Genomic DNA, 22,691 nt, shown 5'->3' with positions numbered 1-22,691 from the left:
TTTTGCTGCTGAACTCAAAGGCAAGCCTAGCTGAATTGCTTCAATACTACAGTCGCCCCTCCGTTTTCATGGGGGGATCCGTTCTGACACCCCCCCCCTCCACAAAAACGGAAATCCGTCAATATTCAAGTCACAGTGGCTTGAATGGTGGCACGCACCCATGGGCATGTGCCCCATTTTATGTGCCTCTGTTTGCCCCCCGTGTGTAGTCAAGGGATGCAGATTTGAAGTCCGCACAAATGGAGGAATGACTTTATGGTTAATTCTGTCCAAAAAGACCTCCTTTGAAACCCACAGCAGATAGTTAAAAACCTTTAAAATTAGCTAATTTATTTAATCTACACATGTATAAATAAAGATTCTGCAATATTTCCAGGGTGGCCAACATCTTTAATCTCTACACTGTTGTAGTATAGACATACCTTGGTTAATACAGTCTTTGACAACAAAGTCTTTTTCTATCCACCCAGCCCCTTCGTCTTTTTCTCTTTGTCCTCAATCTAGCTGGAAGATGTTTATTTATACACACACACACTGCATAAAACAACTTAAGCATTGGGTGGTTAGTAAAGAATGGGAGAAACACAGCATGTCGGCAGTAAACAGTGCAACAAAGTCTGAGCTGTGAAAAAAATAGGATACAATCAGCCATCCATATCCACTGATTTTTTCCCCACAGATTCAACTATCCCCAGGTTGAATGCACACACACTCCCTCTCTCTCTCTCCAAAAGCAAACTTTGACTTTGACATTTTATTTAAATGACACTATTTTACTATACCATTATATTTAATGGGATTTGAGCATTCACAGATTTTGGTATCCATGGGGGGGGGGGGGGGGGGGTCCTGGAACTAAACCCCAGGAGATACCAACTTCTCGACTGATCCTACTGTAGTTTTCTGTGCCTGCCTACAACAAGCAAAGCAACACCAGCTGCCTGTAGAATCCCTTACTGAGCATGAGCAAAGAGCAACAATGAAAGGAAAAGGGAAAGGGAATTAGCCTGCCTCTCCAGCTGCCCCTAGCATATTAAAATAAGACTGTTTCTATGAGTTTGGCTACCAAAATGGAAATCATAAGAAAAGCTGGTGAAAGAAAAGGTGCATTTTGGAAAAAGCTTTCAATTGGTGCTTAGAAGGTTCAAAATGTTTTTGTTTACTTATGCAAACCCTACTTGACCAGATTGTTTCATTTCACATGTGCACACTGTTAGCTTTGAATAAAATTATTCCTTCCATGTTATTCATACTCCAAGTAGCCAGGATCATTACCAGTCCTAGTTTCCTAAACAAACAGAATACTTCTTCCTGCAATAATTTCCCCTAATATTTGAGTTGCAAGGTATGAAAAAGGCCTTCCAATCAAAAAGCAAGTTACTAGCAGTGGCATGTGTCTTTTCTGACACACAACTACACATATTCTTTTACCTTTTTTGTATTGTCTTGATTGGTTTTACAGTCCACTGCAATCATACAGTGAAATCATGATTAATTTCTCCAATTCATCACAACTGGACTAAGGTGTGAAGAAGTCTAGATGCAATCTATTGTTAATAAAACAGGTTGAACTGACTGATAATTATCAGTGGTGAAACAGTCCCCCTTCTCTTTTTCCTGGGTCCTTGCACTCACCTGGGAGGGGGAGAGTATTGCCACCTGCGTACTCTGTTTCCAGAGTACAGTATCTGAAAATTATTTTAACAGTGGAGATTGATTCTTTGACAAGCCAACATGGGTAGACTATGCAACTTTAAAAAGTGATGGTGTTGTTTATACTGCAAGTTCTAAACCTGAGATGTCCTTTACAATCACAGACTTATTTGCAAAGGAATCACTCAAGCAATTTATGGCCGAACAATTATGTTATATGTTCAACATTCTTTTTTGAGAAAACCTTTTGTTCAGTTGATTACATCTTCAATATAGACAAATCAGTATGTTATATGGCCTCGCCTTTTATTACATTTAATGCTACATTTAATGCTCAACACAGAAACCTATTTCTTCAGAATAGCACTATGCAAACATGCACAAGCCATTTGCAAATAATCATGGTAAATGAAATCCATCATTTTAACACAATGTGAATAAAATTATTTCTCAAGTTGAGAAACCTGCTTGTGAATGATTGTATTATTTAATTTTTAATTATCCAACTTAACCCACTTCCTGGTCCTTACAAAGTTCTCAGCTGTAGCCTATATATATTGTTGTGTACCTTCAAGTCTTTTCCAACGTATCTTGACCTTGGGAGAATCTATCACAGGATTTTCTGAGGCTGAAAGAGTGTGAGTGCTTAGGGTCACTCAGTGGATTTATATGGCTGAGCTGGTAATCAAATTCTGATCTGCACAGTTGTAGTCCAGTGTTCAAACCACTACAATATACTTGCTCTCTATAAAAACTAAAGGTAAAGGTGACATGAATGTCAGTTGTAACGAACTGTAGGAGACAGTGCTCATCTCTGTTTCTAAGCCGAAGAGCCAGTACTGTCCAAGGACTGTTCTGGTGATCAAATGGCCAGCATGACTGCACTGAACGCTGTTACTTTCCCACCAAAATGGTACCTATTTATCTACTTGCATTTTCATGCTTTCAAACTGCTAGGTTGACAAAAATTGGGACTAGTGACAGGAGCTCACCCCATCATGCAGCACTTGGGCCTCAAACTGCCAATCTTCCAATCTTCAGATGAACAGAATTAGAGTCTTAACCACTAAGCCACCACATCTCTATAAACACTATAATCCTTTTATTTTAAGCAGCTCTGAATATTTCAAAAAATAATGTAAAAGATGTAGAAGAATTGAACATTTAAATATAATGAGTGATTTTAGCTCTACATGTAGTGACTAATGAAATATGGAACTGCCACATCTTTTCCATCACGTCCCACTGGGATGTCATTGATCCCAGGGAGATCCAAACAGGCTTGACTGGAATTTATTGCAACCAATGTCTTTTCTATCCTGCCAACTGGAGCTAGAAATTAGGTCGATTTTTTGGTGATTCTGAGGCTAAAACTCCCAATATAAGAGCCATCATGAAAGAAAGCACAATAATTTGCTGTTGCCTTTTGTGTGCTTGCCCTGAAGAAATGTCATGCTATGTATCTTTTTTTAAAGTCTCTCCTACTTCCTTTTGCACACTTAGAAAGGGAGAAGGAAAGCTTTATCTAATTACTTTGATTTCTTTCCCTTCTTTCTGTCTTAAGCCTCATTTGCTGCTGAAAGAATAACTGAAATTGATTGAAAATCTAAAAAGCTAAACAGTCCATTTTAGTGATGGAGAGTGAATTCAAATCTCACCTGAATTCCATGTCATCTGGGCTAATAAAACTGATCAACCATAGAGAGAAGTTGTTAGGGATTTGGACATAATATGAAGAGCAATAAAAAAGTACATATGCCAAGGTGAAATCTTGTTCCCACGGTTTAGTCAGTTGCTACCAAGTAGAATTCTAACAATTTCTATTAAATCATGTTTGAATACTGCATTTGCTTAGATTTCTTCTTTGTCAAAGTTAAAATATAAAAATAAATTACTGTACTATATATTCTACTCCATAGTTTGCTTTTATACTTTTAACGACTGCCTTGCAATGGTTTGGGGATTAAGCACATTTTTCACTGGGGGAGGGGAATAATTCAAAATTATCTCCCTTTTTAACACATCACACAAGCTTGTTTTATTGGTTTGTTTTAGCAGTTTTTATCTTACTTAGAAATCACATACCTTCAACACTGACATGTGGCTTTTCCTTACCTACATTTAAATCCATCAGGTTATTTTTAATGATCTCTATTGTTTTTAAAATAACCTTAACCAAAGATGCCCAAAAATAGACCATGCATCTGAGTTAGTATCACGAGTGTAAAGTTCAATTCCAAAATCCTACCACTGGCCTAATATATATATATATATATATATATATATATATATATATATACACACACACACACACACACACACACACACACACACACACACACACCTGGCCACAGAGCTCTTCAGGACAAAACCAATCTAAGCATTTATTTTGTAGTTTTTATATGCTGGAGCTAACAAAACAACTAATTGGCTTACTCTGCCCTCACTTTCTTTATTATTTTTTTTACATGCTTCTTTTGCATTGCACTGGACTAGAAGAACAATGCACACCCTACCATGTGCATTCAAGCCTTAGGTTCTCTTCATTTTGCACAAAGTTTATTTGGGGATAAGGGAACAAATATAATTCATGTGCAATAGTTTAGAAATATTAAAATAAGTACTTTATAATTAATGATAAATTGATAATTAATAAGCCCATCAACCCCCTCAAAAATGGCCTATGATCTAACCAGTTCACATGATGGCCTGTCCATATGAACCACATTTTTAGAGTTGTGTTGAGTATATCACATTCATTTTCAAGGCAAAAAGTACATTTTCAAGAGCTATGAAAGTACTTTCAAGAACATGGAAACCTATTGTAATTTTTAAACTTGTCCATGTCTGCTTGTAGCCTCAATATGCTCCCATTTGATGATGTGTGATGTGGAAATGGCCTAAGGCAAACAACAACAAATTAATCAAGGATCATGTTGAGAATAACTAAGACCAAGGTCCTCCCACTTTGGGAGAAAGGCAGAATATAAATCCAATAAATAAATAAATAAATAAATTTGTTGACAGCCAGAAAGGGAAGAAGGAATGGGTTTCCAGTGTCAAACAACCAGGGCAAGACTCCTTTCTTAGTGAGTAAATTTCATTGCCCACCTTCACTGTGCAATAAAACATTCACTTACTCCAACTCTTGTCATGCATCTTTTTGCATCCACACCTTGCTGTTAACTAGTTATAATAGTTATATTTAACTGAATCAAAAAGATGACTTGTTGATTTGTTGCCTCAGCAACAAGGATGCTATTTTCTCTCCCATTAGCCCCATGTCAAAGCTCTCTATCCTTTTGCAATGGGATGCAAAACATACTTGAGAAAGGAGGTTTTTCCCCCCTAAAAAAGCAAAGGAATTTTGGGGGAAATGCCCTTCTGTTATGGTTCAACATCACACAACTGATGCCTTGCCTTGACAGCCTGTTTTAAAAAGAAACAACATGTAACTGTAAAATGAAATAATTGTATAACTTATTCCAGTACATAAATTTAAGTGAAATGAAGCCCTCAAATTAACTCTTTCTTTCAACATTTCATGATTGATAACATATTTCTATACTGTAAAATCAAAAAGTCATTTCAATTAATATTTACAGCTAGCATTGCTCACCTCCCGAATATCTTGTTGAACCTGGCTGAAGCACAGTACTGTGAAACCACACTAGAGAAAGGGAAAAGACTGTCCCCATCTCCCTGTCAAGGTAACCTCAGGACACTTGCTTGTTCCTGTAATTTTACAGCTTGTAATCAAAGGAATCAAATGTATCTGAAAAATGTAATGTATTCTGGTGATGTACAGATGTGGACTGCATTTATAGGTTCCAGTGAGGATGTAAAGATAAATGCATATAAAATCAGGTAAGACACCTGAAGGAAAGCAGTCTTGTATCCCAACTCAGGCTCCATTTAGTCTTGGTGGACAAAGTTGCTGCCTTAGATTGAAAAAGAGATCGCCAAAGATTTTATGAATCCTCTGTTATCCACAACCAACAAGAATCAGATGAGACAAACCTCAAACAGTCATTTTGTACTGACAAAAAAGAAGATTGCAAATACGTAAAGGGAAGTATGTGGGACAATCATTAGCCAGAGAATCAAAAATAGTTATAGGTTCTTGGAAAATTGCAGACTGCTGGTCTGAGTATGTAGTGAAGGTGAAGGGAGAGGTAAAGAGAATAGCCTCATTTCATCCATACAGATACATATAGCAAGGACATCTGGTATGGTTTCGTCAGTACACTGAGTGTGCAAGTTCCACTTATCCACCCATCTGCACCATCATATTTTGAGTTTGGCTTAAATCAACTCCTTACTCACTGCATCCACCTAAGCAGATAACTCTTTTTGATATTGGGCTGATGATTCCTGGAATAGGAGAAGGAGAATTTTTTGCTAATTTGTGTTAAGATGTCCTTGAATATAAGCTTTTTGCTGCATTTTAAGATTCTGATCCTACAGAGTACTTCCCAACTCGCTACTCTTTTGGAGAGATTCCATATAATTTTAGACAACACATGGTATCCTGTCAGTGACTTACAATGGCATACTTTGATTTAGGATGGCATAACTAGGTCTTACACCATCATATGTCTCTTCTTTGTTGTTGTTGCTGTTGTGCGCCTTCAAGTCATTTCCAACTTATGGTGACCATAAAGCAAATCTACCACGGGGTTTTCCTAGCAAATTTCTTCAGATTGGGTTTGCCATGGTCATCCTCTGAGGCTGACAGTGTGTGACTTGCCCAAGGTCACCCAGTTGATTTACATGGCCAAGCCAGGATTTGAACCCTGGCCTCTAGAGTCCTAATCCAAAACTGAAACCACTTCATACAATAATCAAAATTCCCCCTGGGATGCACTGGAGTCCGAGCAGATGATGTCAGTGCTGACAGTATGGCTAAAGCGGGGGGGGGGGGGGGGGCCCCCTGACGTTTTATCTATTTTAAAAAAAAAAAAATCCAAAAAATGCCATCAGGGGGATGTGAGGGCATTTCCACCATAACTGGTGGTGGCGATGGTCACAATTTATGCCAGGAGAGGCCTCTGTATGCATGTATACGCAGTGTGGTTGCACTAGAGGGAGGGCAGCTATCCAAGATCTCCTGGGGACAGCTAATGTGGCCCCCCAGCCTTCCACATTTGCCCATCCCTGGGTTATAGGGACATAGTCAGATGCTCTCTGGTACCCTCACTCTGTACCAACCACTACATAGTTGTTGAGTGGGAGCTGCTAAAATGTGAGTCCTGTACTGAGTGAGAGGAGAAACATAGCATAGTTCTGCCTGCGAACGATTTTCTAAAATGCCTCCCAATCCAGAATATTGGCCCATATTTTCTTCTCATCGCTTCATGTTCTTGTGGAAGCTAAGTTCCCCTCAGGGTGCTTTCCCTGACATAACATTTAGAAGCATGTATCTTAGGACATTTGCCATGATGCCTTTAAAAGACATTCTCAAAAGCATCAGCTTCATGTGTGTGACTACCCTTAAGTCCCTCAGTAGAGAAGGGACTTGAACAACTCTGTCCACAAACAGTACTAAGCTTGGAACTTTGACCATATCCATAGGTTAGATACAGGAGTATAATATTTCAAACAAAGACATGTAAATAATTGAAGAACTTCAGACTTTGTCAATATTTCTTGGGAAGATTTGGGCAATGCAAAAGTGATTTATCAAAAGGTGGACACAAACACACACCATTTAAGACAATTCCCACCCCATCAGTGAGTGCAGCTGTATCAATTTCACCTTGTGACTCTAGTCTAAATTCAAGTGAGTAACACTCTATAAACAACATTCATCACAGTTGTCATACAGACAATGATGACGTAGGAGATTAGAATTCATGTTAGCTGATGCAGGCTTTGAAAGTAGAACATATGGGGATCTGACAAATTTAGTCAGCACACTAAGGGGCCAAGTTGGCCAACACAATACGCTGGCTTGGGGGTGGCATGGAGGCATGTTGTTTAAATGACACATGCTCTGTCTCTGTCTCTCAAGCCAGCATCATGCCGCCCACCTGACCACATGGCGGGCAGCATTGCAGAGCTCCAGTGGCATGACATTTATATGCTGCATGCCGCAAGAGTGCAGAAAAGCTGCTGCCATGGCGGAAAAGGGTGGCATTTTGCCCCTTCTTTTTGAGCCAGAAAAAAGCTGGATCGGGGCTGCGGCGTGCAGTTGCTGTGGCCCCGATCTGGTGCTCATGCCACCCCTATATGGCCATCTGTTACAGCCCTAAGTTAACATAGCATAGGCGCGTTACAGACCGCCCAGAAGGGGCAGTCTCGCGCCGCTGCCGGTTGCAGCATCCGGGAACAGCAGCAGCCAAACGGCGCGGTTCCCGGACACTGCAAAGAAGGAGCACAAAAATTGCGCTCCTTCCTGTGCCCTGGAAGAGACGCCGCAAGTGCCGAAGCGCGCACTTGCGGTGTCATTTCTGAGTGCATCCACTATGTCAAGATGTCAGCGGCCGTGTGGAACGGCCACCGCCATTTCATACAGACTGAGTCCGTGCTAGGGTTAGAGGCGTCTGGAAGAGACGCCCCTTTCTAACCCTAGCACGGACTGAGTCCATCCTAGGATGCCCGTCTGTAACGGGCCATAGTCACACATTCTTCAGCTCTAGTTTACTTGCGTAAAATATGGTTTGTCAGAGTAATAGTTCTGCAATAGGCTTCATGAACTAGAATTTATGGTTTCAAATTGTATAAGATAAAAGTGTGGGGGGGAGCACTATGGAAGTTCTTAACAGACCATTTCAAACCAAGTAAGCAATGAATCATTACTCCCAATTTTGAATGGTAAGGTTTGCAGCCACAAAATATCTGATTAGAAGAAATCCCTACTCTAACCAGCCAGCACATAGGATAGCATCCATTCATATAGGAGGGAGGAAATTGTTTGGTTGAATCTGCACTGCAGAAAAAAATCCAGTTTTATACCACTTTAACTACTATGGCTCAACGCTATGGAATTCTGGGAAATGTAGTATGTTGTGACACCAGAGCTCTTTGACAGAGAAGGTTAAATATTTCACAAAACTACAATTTCCAAAATGCCATAGCACTGAGCCATGGCAGTCAAAGTGGTGTCAAATTAGACTATTTCTACAGTGTGGATGCAGCCTTAGTGAGGCTTGCTTTTCAGAGATGTGTTCAGGGTCTAGCCTCTTTGGAAAAAGCAGTGTGTTGTTTGGAGTCCTTTATCCCACCTTGATAATAGAACATTTAAGTAAGCACAAGCCTGTTAGGAAGGAAAATGGTGAACATTAAGTGAACAAATACATCTGTAAATCTGCAGTGTGGGCTTGAAAAATCCTGGCATAAATTTAACATACACCTTTGGTCATGTTAGAATTATTTGGGACATAGCAGCACTTGCATGCACTACAACAGGACATGAGAGACTTGTTCTGGATGTCAGTTTATCAGTTCATTTGCTTACTATTTGTGTTCCCAACTCTTTGTTGACCCACAATGGGGATTAATGGTATAATTAGGCTATTGTTTTTCCAGGGCATGCAGAACCATGACCTGTTGAATTACCTATTGTACAAACAGAAGACTCTAGAGAAGAGTCTAAAAACTTAAAGGGGGGGGGGGGGGTCAACAGTTGGGTAATACCTTTATTAGGGTTCACCAAAATGCCACAAGAAAAACATCAGGCATTTGAGAGCCCCAAAGCCCTTCTTTGGGTTAAAGTACAAAACACTGGAGATGCTGGGACCAATTCATTTACTTTACAATCACCATATTGAGACAGAATCTAAATGTGCCCACTTAATCTAGCCTCAGTTCTGAAGATCTCAAAAGCTAGCACACACTCTTTTAGTTAAATTTTGGCTAGTCCTAGTACAGAGATTCCCAAACTAAGGATTTTTGATTTTCTTCTCATGGATGAACACAATTACATATATATACACAAATACATAAATTACAGGTTCAACCTCCAGAATTATCCAGAATTCTGAAATTCCAAATGCTCCAAAAGCCAAAAAAATTTCTCATGGCTGTCTGAGATAGTGAGTCCTTTGCTTTCTGATGGATAAATATACACAAACCTTGTTTCATACATAAAATTATTGAAGGGATCTTCCGGCACCTTTGAGACTAACCAAAAGAAGGAAGTTGGTAGCATGAGCTTTCAGATCATTTGGTGAAATGGAAAGCCCAGTTGTTGTTCTGAGCCTTCAAGTTGTTTCCAGCTTATGATGACCATAAGGTGAACCTATTATGGGGTTTTCTTTAAAAGATTTGTTCGGAGGTTTGTCATGGCTTTCCCCCTGAAGCTGAGAGCATGTGACTTGTCCAAGGTCACCATGGCCAAGCATGGACTTGAACCCTGGTCTCCAGAGTCACAGTCCAACACTTAAACCACCACGCCAACAACATATATAGCTGTCTATGTGTGAGAATGTCCATAGGAATGCAAAACCTTGTGGGTATGGAGATGAGATGACAAGTTGTTTTAATGATGAATGTTGGAGCATAAAGGCAGGAGGAAGGATGTTGCTTAAAGCGAAGGTTAGTAGATAACCATATGAATGAACACTGGAATGAGCACTAGGAGCCCTGGTAGCACAGTGGTTAAATGGCTGTACTGCAGCCACTCACTCAAAACCATGCTGCAAGTTCAAAACTAGCCAGGGATCAAGCTCAACTCAGGCTTGCATCCTTCCGAGGTCACTAAAATGAGCACCCAGCTTGTTGGGGGCAATTAGCTTACAGTTGTAAACCACTTAGAGACTGCTTAGTTCAATATGAAGTGGTATATAAATGAAGCTGATATTGCTGCTATTGGGATGTAATGTGTGAAACAAAAACAAGATGTGATGAACTGGCCAAGACAGTCCCCATGAGGCTGGAGGGTTAACTAGTGCTATGATGTCTGTAGTGTGCCAGGAAACCATTGTCTCTGTTCAACCCACTTCTGATGGACTGCAGTTTGTTGATATACTCCAATTCCTCATTTCTCTGGTACAAGCTCCCTTTGGGTACTGATTTTCCAGATTAACATGGCTATGACTTTAAGTGTTATTAAAAAAAACTGTATAAAATTACCTTCAGGCTACATATATGAAACATAAGTGAATTTCATGTTTAGACTTAGGTCCCATCTCCAAAATATTGCATTATGTCTGTATATGCTAGGGAGTTGCAAAGGAGATAGGACTCTGTGTAGAACAAATGGATGGAACACATGTTGGGGAAAGCAACATATGGCAACTGGCCAGAGAAAATACACCAGTTGGATCTCTGTTGTTGTCCAACTATGAACAGGTGCAGCCATGCATAGGACAGAGTAGAAAATTGAGAGTGGGAAGGAAGGAATGGTGGTGAAAGAAAATACTTTATAGTGTTTTGTGCCAAATGTTCCAGAAACATTTGTAGAAAGTAATCAAGCAGGCTGGGGAGAGTAGACAGGTCCTCAGAGTTGTATGAAAAAGCAAGAACTAGCTGCATGAAACTAAAGGCACAGTGTTTTGCAAGCAGGGACAACCTTGTGTAGTTAACCAATACTGATAATACTGCCACACACACAGTGTCGCTTTGCCAGAAGTTGGGGAATACAAAGCAGTTTGGGATAGCATCCAGGGATTCTGCTATAATGCAGGGAAAGATGAAGGCTGATGTAATGTAATAACAGAGTAGATCATGGTTTGCCTATAGATTTGAAAGCTAAACCTATGGTTAAAGATTTTTCACCTTATGATGACTGCAAAATCTTATCTTAGCCATATCTTAGCATGATGTCTGCACTAGGTCAACACAACTGTGATCCAGGTTACATCTTGACAGGGAAACCCAACTATGCTGGTAGCAGCTGTCTGCAAATCCTACTCTACATTTTGCACATGGGTGGGAAAAGCTTTCCAGCAGCAGGTGCAAAGAGGTGCGAGAGCCCAGTCTTGCACTTGATAGCTGTATAAGCCTTTTGGCAGCCTGCCAACCATGTGGGTCAGTCATCCTTTGAACCTGCCAGCTGTATTCAGTATTTCAAAATCAGGTTGCTACAACAGCCCTTTGGCTAGTTATTTATTTCGACAACAATGAAGAACTAAGCCAGACCTCCAGACACGCTCATTAAAAAGTGCAGTTGGATAGAGGAGAATGGGCTCAACCCGCATCCTCCCTAAAAACTTTAACAGAGAAGGCAATGAGGATTTTCCAGTACAAGACTTAAAGGTCAAAGGTTCCCTCTTGGAAACCCAGGAACAAACACTCTTTCACTGCAGGAGTTTAGAGGGTTTTTTATGTATTACAAATCGCAGCATTCCCCAGCCAGCAAGGTCTGGGGGATTCTGGGACTTATCATCCCCAAAAGGAACTTTTCTAAGCTCTGATCACAGACAATATCTTTCTCATAGCCCCTCACTTTGCTATGCCTGGGAAAACAATAATAAATAGCTCTTTCTCCTGGGACTATTTTTTTTTAAAAAAAGTTAAATTAATTCTTTTTAAAAAAAATTATTTTAAAAAGTTACCACTTTAAATACAATAACATATCGACTTCTGTAAACATATCCAGTTGGTAATTCTCCAGTCAGAAGAGCTGCCATTCATTTCCTTTCTCACTTTTTTTTCCATTTTCAGATGCAAAGGGCTATCAAAATACACAGAAGTGCCAATAAGCATCTGACCAGAGAAAGCAACGGACTGGTAGCGGTAGAAATGAAGTAACCCACTAGTGGAAGCAGAAGCAGAAATTTGGTAACTGTAGCTGAGACAATACACCTAGAACAGGAGTGGGAACTCTATGGCCCTCCAGGTGTTGGACTGCAACTCTCAGCACTCCTCAGCCCTGGTTATGCCAGTGAGGGCTGACTGAAGTTGCAATTCAATCTCTAGACAGGAGTACACTGACCAATCTGGCCTAAAATCCAAAAAAAATTAACTAAGAATTTTAATTATTTCTAATGGAACTGTGAGCTAGTGTGGCGTAGTGGTTTGAGCTTTGGACTATGACTCTGGAGATCACGGTCTGATTCTCTGCTTGGCCCCAGAAACACATTAGGTGACCTTGGAGTGTGTGTGACCTTAAGAATCACACACTTTCAGCCTCAGAAAACCCCATGTTAGGGTCGACCTTAGGGTTGCCATAAATCAGAAACAACTTGAAGGCACACAACAGCAGCAACAAATGTTCCTTGTGTTTTAATTTTTACATCCAAAGCATGTTCACATGTTTCAAGATGCAGATGGCAAACATTTCCATGCCCCCTTTCACAGTGGCAGCAATGCTAGGCCAATCCAGATTCTGGTAGACTCTTGGCCTGACAATCCCTCCAGGATTCTGCTTCTTCATTTGAAGGAACAACACATACATCTGTTTACATGTAATGCTTATGATTTAAATTACTATGGCTACTTCATAAAAGGCTATCAAAATGTACAGAAGTGCCAATAAGCATCTGAAATTACTGAACACTAATATATCTTTGAATTAACCTCATCTGCTCAGAAGCAGGCAATTGCACAAATCTGTTTGTGCACAAACTACATTGATATTTCAAATCACCAAAGTGACATGGAAGACCACTTTCTTGACTTGAAACCACTGATACAGTTATGCACATTAGAAAACAGATATGAACCTACTAATGAATGCTTTATACTGGATCCTGTTGTTTGACTTTTAGAAACATGAGCAACGTCACAACATCAATGAGCAATTGTATATTCCACTTTTTAAAATGTTAAATAAACAACTTTTCTTTAGATGCCAACAAATGACTCAAAGGAAAATGCCCTACAGTCAAGAAGTGTTGCAGTTCTTAATTTTTATACTCAATCTTGATACTGTTACTGTTGTAACTGTATTACAAAATGGAATTTATACACTACTCACAGGAAATACCAGCTACACTGATTCTTGTACTTGAGAATCCTTCTGCATTCCAGAGGATTGTGGCATTTACTAAAGCAGTGTAAACTTCATGCAACATACTGACCACATCTTTTGGGCCTCACTAGCATTCTCAAACCATAGGACTATCCCATCTTTCCCCAAACTTAAGAGCAAGGGTGATACAATTAAGGATGAGAGCACTGCCTTCAAAAGCACACACATATCTGTTTTCCTCATTTGATAGACTTGATGCTTTTTCCCCAATGGCATACTCTATACAACTGTGGTTTATGATTAAGATAACATGCATAACGGCAGCCAGTAATGGACTTGTGGAAATCAGGGTTTGCATTCCTGCTTATCCAGGGAAACACAATGAGTAACCTTGGGTAAGTCACACTCTCTCAGCTTCAGAGAAAGGCAGGTGCAATAATAAATCTTGCAAAGAAAACCCTATGACAGGGTTGCCATAATTTGAAGTGAATTTGAAAGCATGTTACAACAAATCTTGTTTAATGACATCACTAGGGACTGTTTCTTGTAACATCACCTTGGAATACCACCATGTACCACTGTTCGTGAAATCACAAGGTCTTTTCCCTAAGTCTCAGGTTTTGCTCATGAAATTCCACAGCATGGCAGAGTCCTGACCTGGCATCCATAGGTCTTACTGTTGCTTTGAATAAGCAGAGTTCATTAAAAAAGCTCAACACTCTCTTGAATCTAGACACTGAAAGTAAAGGCTAGCAGCAATGAGACTTTCAGGGGGCCCTGCCTGTAAATATTGGTCTTCCAGTTGAAGAACTTCCAACAGAGCCATCAGGAATGTGGAATCCTCTGTCTAGTTCTGATATGTTAAGTGTAAAAATACATATACTGGACAACATTACAGTACAATTACCTTCAAAATTTAATAGAGACTTACTTGGTTTTCTATACTACAAGAAATGTCACTCAGAGATCAGGAAACAGTATGTTCTTCATTACCTGTTAAGAGTCCAGTAATGATTGATCTCTCAGAAATAGAAGGGTGAATTTATGGTTTCAGCACTAGAAGGAATAGGTACCCAGGTTGTTGGGGGCAATTACCTTACACATTGTAAACTGGGAGTGCTTAAGTGCATTAATAAGCAGTATAGAAATGTACTTGCTACTTGCTAATAGAAGGATAATCTCTGCAAAATTCAGTACTGTTAAATTTGTGGCTCCTTCTCTCTCTCATTACTTGTACTACATTTTCTTCTTCAAAAACCTGACCAGCAGACTAGTTACGAGCTTTATTTAGGAGGACAATCCCACCATCCATAAGGCTTTAAAAAATCTGTACACATTGCAGTACTTTAAAATCTCTATGCCTATACAAATCTGATCACAGAAGAAGTACTGGTAAATTTAGTGTCTTCCTTATAAAGACACTATGACAATCCCACAACCGCACTGCAGTAATTTTTAATTGCTATCCATTTTAAGTACACCCTATTCTTATGACCAACAATGGCATTTACAAAAACCAATATCACAGCTTATATGTTCAGACTACATTTCCCCTGCAGTTATCCTTGTCAGTGAAGCACCCTCTGTCACCAACACAGATTTATGTGGACAAACTCGTTTCATCTCCTCATTGCTTATGTAGTTTAGTACTGTTTTTAAAGGTATCAGTTTACTATAAAAATAACTCTGCTGGCATTCACCAGGATCGTGAAACCTTGGGAGACTCAGATAGAGGAGAAAACACAATGCACAGAAAATGTGGTTACATAGAGAAACACCAAGACCAAAACCAAACAGAATCTCCTTCTTTAAGGGGCCTAGATACAGAGGTTTCATCATTCTCATAATTTCTAGATACATGGGTAGCAATGACAAGGAATTCTGAATTACAGCAGAAGTGACACCTCCTGCTTGCATGGAAGCACTTTCTTCTTAGTGCAATCCCACATGACTGTAGCATTCTCCAAACACCTGCGCAGATCATTCCTCTTCTGCTTCCATGGTTGCAATATTTATGCACAAACAACAATGACATGGGATGGCACCAGGTGAATGGTGTCTCTCCTTTCTATGTATGAATGAGAGAGAAAAGGCAGCCCAAGTAAATTCACTGTAACATTTTGTGCCATTAAGCTAGTGAAAGCTCACATGCTCCTGTTGTTAATTGCCTTCAAGTCAGCTTAAACTCAGGCTGACCCCATAAATGAGACATATCCAAGACTCTCTGTCCTCAACAACTCTGGTCAGGTTCTATAGGCTCATGGCTGTGGTCTCCGTAACTGAGTCTATCCATCTGGTATGCAGTCTTCCTTTCTTTCTATTGTCCTCTACCCTTCTTAACATTAGTATCTTTTCTAGTGAGTCATCTGTTCTCATGATGTGGCCAAAGTACGACAGCCTCAATTTAGTCATCCTGGTTTCCAAGGCTTGATCTGTTCTAGTACCCATTTATTTCTCTTTTTGGCCATCCACGGTATCCTCAGCACTTTTCTCCAAACAACTTATTTCAATGAGTTGATTTTCTTTCTATCAGATTTCTTCACTGTCCAGCTCTTGCATCTGCACATGGTGATGGGGAATATTATGGCTTAGTATTAAATTGTATATCTTTCCATGTAAAGATCTTGTCCAGTCCTTTCATAGCTGATCTCCCCAGTCCCATCTTCTTCTAATTTCTTGACAGCAATCTCTGTTCAGTTCAAATAGCACATTCTGAATGTTAAGAGCACAAGATCCCTCAGCAGAATGGGCTCTTCCATTTAAATGTGCCAGCTTTCTGACTTCTTAAGGTACTTGATGTTATATAGGCAACCTTGATCTGCCCTTGGATAGGGGAAATTGCCCACTTTAAGTATAGTTAATAGCGGATAGACTGGAGGAAAAAGGAAACTATATTGAGTTTCAAAATCTGCAGAAAATTGACATTTTTATCTCATATTCAACTCATGAAGTGGATTGGCCATTCACTGACATTTGCTTAATTATCCATGATTCACAGTCTCAAAGCTGTAACACTGCTGGAATTTTAACTCATCTATAAATTATATAATTAATTTACAGAATTCATTGCAATAAATGATATTATGTCATTGCGCCATTATGCCCTGTAGGCAACAGATCCCCTCTGATCTTGGAAGCCAAGCAGAGTAAACCCTAGGTAGTACCTGGAATGTGCCAAACTGGGTGCTGTGTAGGATATATTTCAGAGGAAGGAACTGACAAAACTACTTATGAGTATTCTTTGCTTAAGAAAACTCTATGAAAAATTCATGGGGTCACCATAAGTCAACAGGCAACATGAAGGCTCACACACACTATCAGGTCAGTAGATGTTAGATTAAACTAAAGATGGAACCCATATATAATATATTCTGGTTATGAATATGTACACCTTTGAAAGTTACTTTTCTTGGCCTACAGTTCCCAGAAATCTTCCATAGTCAGCACTGATTCTGGAAATTGTAGTAAAAAAAGTACAATTTTCAAGTTCCATGTATCTATTACTAGATATGATGCAGAATGGAAAGCTGCTATGCCTCATTGTGCTAGTGAGACAAATTTCTCTAGTCTAATAAAAAATGGATTGGTTTCTCTTTGGTCTTGCCCAGCATGCCAACTGCTATTTCTAAGGCTACTACTCACATTCGTTCCTAGAAGTGCAGGTTCATGTCCATAATCCACTATTACTTGGAACACAAACGTACCAACATTTACATATTTCTATTTACCTCATACATGCTCAGTCACTCTGTTTTACCCCAAGAAAAATGCACCAATGAGTCTTTAAAAAGTATAGTATGTAGTTTTCTGCTAAGACAGATCCTAAATTTTTATTTTATGAATACATAAATACATACTGTAATTTTTTATGAATACATCTTTTGTTCACTGTTTTGTCATTTCATAAAATGTAACAAATAATGAAAAATCAGATCCATGATCAAACTGATACCGCAAATTATTCCCATATTGAAGGCAAGTTGTAATGTTGTTTCTATTGTAATCCCGCCTCGATCCGCAGGGAGAGGCGGGAAATATAAATACAAATTATTATTATTATTATTATTATTATTATTATTATTATTATTAAGTTGCAGGCTGACTTAAACCTGATTTTACAATGCTATGATCAGCTATTTCCATTTCACATTCTGTCTTTATGATTTTAGATTTTGCAGTTACTTTGCCAATCTAGCACACTATATTGGAACTCATAATGGAAACATGCATAACATATACAAGCATACCATTGGGAAAAGAGATTTGATTTTACAAAGCGAAGTGGTTTTTTTTTTAAACCCTTTTTTATACCTTGATAATTTTGTATTCACTATGGACCAGTAAATGCTTAATCTCTACATCCTTTTCCAAGAAAGCTGCCTTTTTATTTTCAAGGCATTTGGGCTTTTACAGTTGGCTAAACATGGTTACAACTGGAATGATTTGTATCAGGAAGTTTCCCAGGTTCACAGAGGTTTCTGAAGTTTGTTTGGTCTTTTCTCTGTCACACAACAGTATTAACCATTTTCTTAGTCTGTATCCTGAAACTGCCTCTTTAACATCAATGTAAACATGGCATTACTTCTTCTTGTAATTTAATAAAACTTGTCCTATAAGTTCCAGTACCTATTAAGATGAGTGTCAGCCTCATAAGAGAAATGTTATTTCTAGCCACTTCACACTAAAACTTCATATATCTATCCATGAACCCACTGGGAGCTTCACAGAACTTTCAATTGATTTTCCATGCCATACATTTTCTGCTCATGCAGCCGCTTATTGCATAAAAACATTACAATTGTTTCTAATGTATGAATTACCATTCAGAGACACTGTTTCCTTCTTCCAGCTGTAATAAGTAGTTTTGCATCTTCTGGGAAATGCACAATTCTGTATGTGTAGTTCTATCAGTTTATTTTGCTGCTGTATTGTGACTAAAAGTTTACACCATCTGTGAGACGATTATAATAAAGGTATTACTCACAGGATCCTCCACTTGGCCATGAAACCCACCAGGTGACCTTGAGCAAGTCACAGGTTACAAGATGATTATATAAATAAATAAAATACAAATGCACTTTACATCAGCATTTTATTTACCATATATACTCATGTATAAGTCGACCTCATGTATAAGTCGAGGGCAGTTTTTGGATCCAAAATCATGGATTTTGATATGACCCGTGGATAAGTCGAGGAGCAAACACTGGAGGATGTTACAAAAGATCTAAAGGGGGTGGGGGAAACAAAGCACCACTTCCCTCCCTATATCTCACTCTCTGGACCTCTCCCAAGCATCAGTCTCAGCATGGAAAAGGGGAAACAAACCTCAGCGTGCACGTGCGAGCGGGCGCGCGCACACACACACACACACACACTTCCCCTTACCAAAAGCATCTCCAAGGCACATGGCTTGTGAAAAGGAGATGTCTCTCTGCTTTTCACCCCCAAGACTCCCAAGGCTCATAGCTAGCAGAAATGGAGGACAGGCCTTTCTCTCTTTCTGCTATTCACCCCTAGGACTGCAAAGGTCATAGCTAGCAGAAATGGAGGGCAAACCTTTCTGTCTTTCTACCTTGCACCCCCAGGACTTCAAAGCTCATAGCCAGCAGAAATGGAGGACAAACCTTTCTCTCTCTCTACCTTGCACCCCCAGGGCTTCCAGGCAAAACGGGGTACAAGCCAGGGCATGTTCCTTTCCTAACAGCAACTTGTTAGGTCTGGCTGCGCGGGAAAGCAGAGAGGGAAACAGACACACACACACACATACACACACAGAGGGTGAGAGGAGGAGAGGAAAGTGGCACTGGGGCTTCAAACAGGGAGCCGTTACAAGGCCACAGAGGAAGGTGGGCACTTCTTTCACAAAATTTATTAGCATTAACCCATTGACCCTTCCATAAGTCTACCCAGGATTTTGGAGTTCATTTTGGGGCATAAATTTTTCGACTTATAGTTGAGTATATACAGTACCTATTTTTCAAAGCTCTAAATAAATGTGATATAACTAATTGCAAAGAAAATTTAAAATGTCAAACTGATCTGTGAGCACTATGTTGTAAAAGAAGCATATAAATTTAGACAGAACACTAAACTGTTCTAACATTACATGGACAACCCCCTCTGTTGGTACTTGGGAAGGAGATTCATCCCCCCCCCCATTACTCTCACATCAATTATTATGTTAAAACCCCTAAGTGTGGTAAATCTTAACCATGTTTTAGGGAAATAAACCAGAATTGTATACTATGGTTTGAAATTGACCCGCTTCCTTAAACTATAGTTAGGACTAACCACGATTTTTTTCAGATATGAACACAAAACTAAAAACAGCTAGTTAAAAGCAAATGGGAAAGCTACCAACCTTGTCTACAAGACAAAAACAGCTGAGAGATAAGGGGCAACACACTAAAACTGAGGCTTGTTTGTGTAACTACAATTTAGTAGTCTGTTCAGATTAGGCCACTGTACCTAGAATCATACACAATAATCAGAACCCAGTAGCTCTAAAACTTCATTGGTTTTATTTAATGCAGCATGCCTACCAGATCCCAAGTTCAACATAATAATAATGATAAAAATAAAATTAATTTATATCCCGCCTCTCTACAAAATGCAAATGAGGCGGCTTACAAGATTAAAAATATACAGTTCGAACCTTCAACTCACCCCCCCTTAACAGAGATAGATAGTTTGGTACCTGAAGAGATATCTGCACATGCAGTTGAGTAGCATTATTTGCTGTTTCCCATTGCTGACAGGCCTGCAGCCTCAGAGAAGGGATGAAGCCACCACATTCTTCTGAACTCTCCCAGAACAGGGACAGTCTGGCTGCTGATCTCACCATGCTGTACCTGTCCTGGGTGCATGTATGCTAATAATAATAATAAAATTTATTTGTATCCCACCCCTCTGAGAACAATCAGGGCGGCTTATCTTCTGGTGAAAGATGGAAAGCATACTGTAGCATGGCTCACCTATTTTTTTCCTTTTATCTATCTATCTATTATTTATTTCATTTATATTCTGCTTTTCTTCCAGAACTGAGATTCATGGGAGATTACAACAAGATCAACTAAAAAGGGTGAAATGAAAACAAAAACACACACACACAAGCAAATAATACAATTAAATTAGAATCATAGAGTTTGAAGAGATCACAAGGGCCATCCAGTCCAACCCCCTGCCATGCAGGAAATCTAAATCAAAGCATCCCTAACAGATGTCCATCGAGCCAATAAATAGAACGATTTTAAAAGTACAAGGCAACCTCCTGATTTTGTTGTTGTTGTGTGGCTTCAAGTAATTTCTGATTTATGGCAACCCTAAGGTGAACCTATGATGGGGTATTCTTGGCAAGATTTGTTCAGAGGTGGTTTGCCATTGTCTTCATCTGAGGCTGAGAGAGTGTACTTGTCAAAGATATTCAAACCTTGGTCTCCAAAGTTATAGTTCAAAGCTCAAACCACTATACCAGCACCCCATCTCAAAATTCTGGCTATAGGCCTGCTTGCTGAATAGACTAGCCACACTCTTTAGCTTAACAAGCAGTTTATTTCTCTGTCAACAAGAAGTACCAAGCCAACATTCATAAAGGTACACATGTAAATATTCACCCCTTCCCTTTTACACATGCACACATGAAGAGGCTTTTTTAGAATATAGTACAGTGGTACCTCGGGTTACGAAATTAATTCGTTCCGCGGCTAATTTCGTAACCCGAAAAACCTTCGTAACCTGAATTGCCATAGGCGCTAATGGAAAAAAAGCCGCGGCTCTGCCGCGGCTCCATTGAAAATAGCGCCGAGGTTTTTTCGTAACCCGAAAAAACCTTCGTAAGCCGAAACAATAAATCCCTATGGGATTTTTTCGTATCCCGAAAAATTCGTAAGCTGGGTAATTCGTATCCCGGGGTACCACTGTATTAGAAAGAATCAATTTATCTACACATTTTTATCAACCAAGTAATGCATTATTTTATTCTGGGCTAATGTTAAAATATAAAAATGCATTAAATCATGAATTATAAAATTTTGAAAACAAAACCAACCATTGGTCCACTAAAAAAAATAATAGCGCCTGATGCTATCAAATAAAAGTGCACTTAGAGCACAATCCAATGCAGACATAAGTCTAGTTGAGTTGATCAGGATTACTCCCAAAGTGGCCAAAGAACTGCAACTTTATAATTTCTCTTTGTCCAAGTTTTTAAAGCCCTAAATGGCTTGGGTCCAAGCTATCTCAGGGACCGCCTCCTCCCGTATAATCCTCCCCGCGCTCTCCGGTCCTCTGGGAGGAACTTACTGCAGCCTTTAAAATCTAGGCTTGCGGCGACCTCCCAGAGGGCATTTTCTGCTGTCGCCCCCAAACTCTGGAACGACCTGCCGGATGAGATCCGTCAGTTGACATCATTAGACAGCTTTAAAAAAGCTGTCAAGACGGATCTCTTCCGGCAGGCCTTTCCAGATTAACCATCCCGGCCTGGGCTCCCTGATCCCCTCTTTCCTCTCGTGGCCCCATCTTCAGTGATGGTTGAGGATCTCCAGAGGGACACCAGGGTTTTTAGTTGGTTTTAACTATATTTTATGTTTTGATATTGTGTTTTTAATCTGTCATATTTTTAATACTTTTATAAGGAGGGGAGGGATTATAATGTTTTTAAATTTATATTTTACTCTGTTATAATCACTGTTGTCAACCGCCCGGATTGGTTCGCCACAGGGCGGTATACAAATAAATATTATTATTATACCTCTTCAACCACTTCTTTTTAAAAGTTCAAAGCAGTATGTAGCTTCTAAAATACTGGTGTGTTAAAAGTGTACAAGGAAAATTAGGGACTTGCAACAGTCCAACCAAATCAACACTCCATCTCAAAAGAGGGGCATTCCAAACAGTCAAAATATATACGCAAAGTGTCCAGACTGTGCTTTATGAGTCCTCTATCATTTCAAAGCAATTGATGAATGTGACTTGTACTAAAAGTAATAGAAAATAAGCGTGTGTACTGTATGTACCTTCAAGTCACCTGTCAACTTATGGCAACTTCATGAATTTCATGGGATTTTCTTAAGCAAGGAACATTCAGAGGTGGTTTTGCCAGTTGCTTCCACTGAAATATAGCATACAAAATTGTGGCAAGCTCTTACAGATTTTTAGAACATATGTTTTATGCTAATAA

At 39.5% G+C, this 22,691-nt stretch overlaps 1 protein-coding gene across 12 annotated transcripts in view; it reads right to left on the bottom strand.

Annotated features, from left to right (window-relative positions):
• The window catches only part of TEAD1 (TEA domain transcription factor 1), a 269,692-nt gene that overhangs the window by 170,637 nt on the left and 76,364 nt on the right, over positions 1-22,691 (bottom strand). The gene's annotated exons all lie outside the window — the stretch shown is intronic.

The sequence above is a fragment of the Sceloporus undulatus genome, chromosome 1 (assembly GCF_019175285.1).
Source record: "Sceloporus undulatus isolate JIND9_A2432 ecotype Alabama chromosome 1, SceUnd_v1.1, whole genome shotgun sequence".
Taxonomy (NCBI): domain Eukaryota; kingdom Metazoa; phylum Chordata; class Lepidosauria; order Squamata; family Phrynosomatidae; genus Sceloporus; species Sceloporus undulatus.
This window is presented reverse-complemented; position numbering and strand designations above follow the sequence as displayed.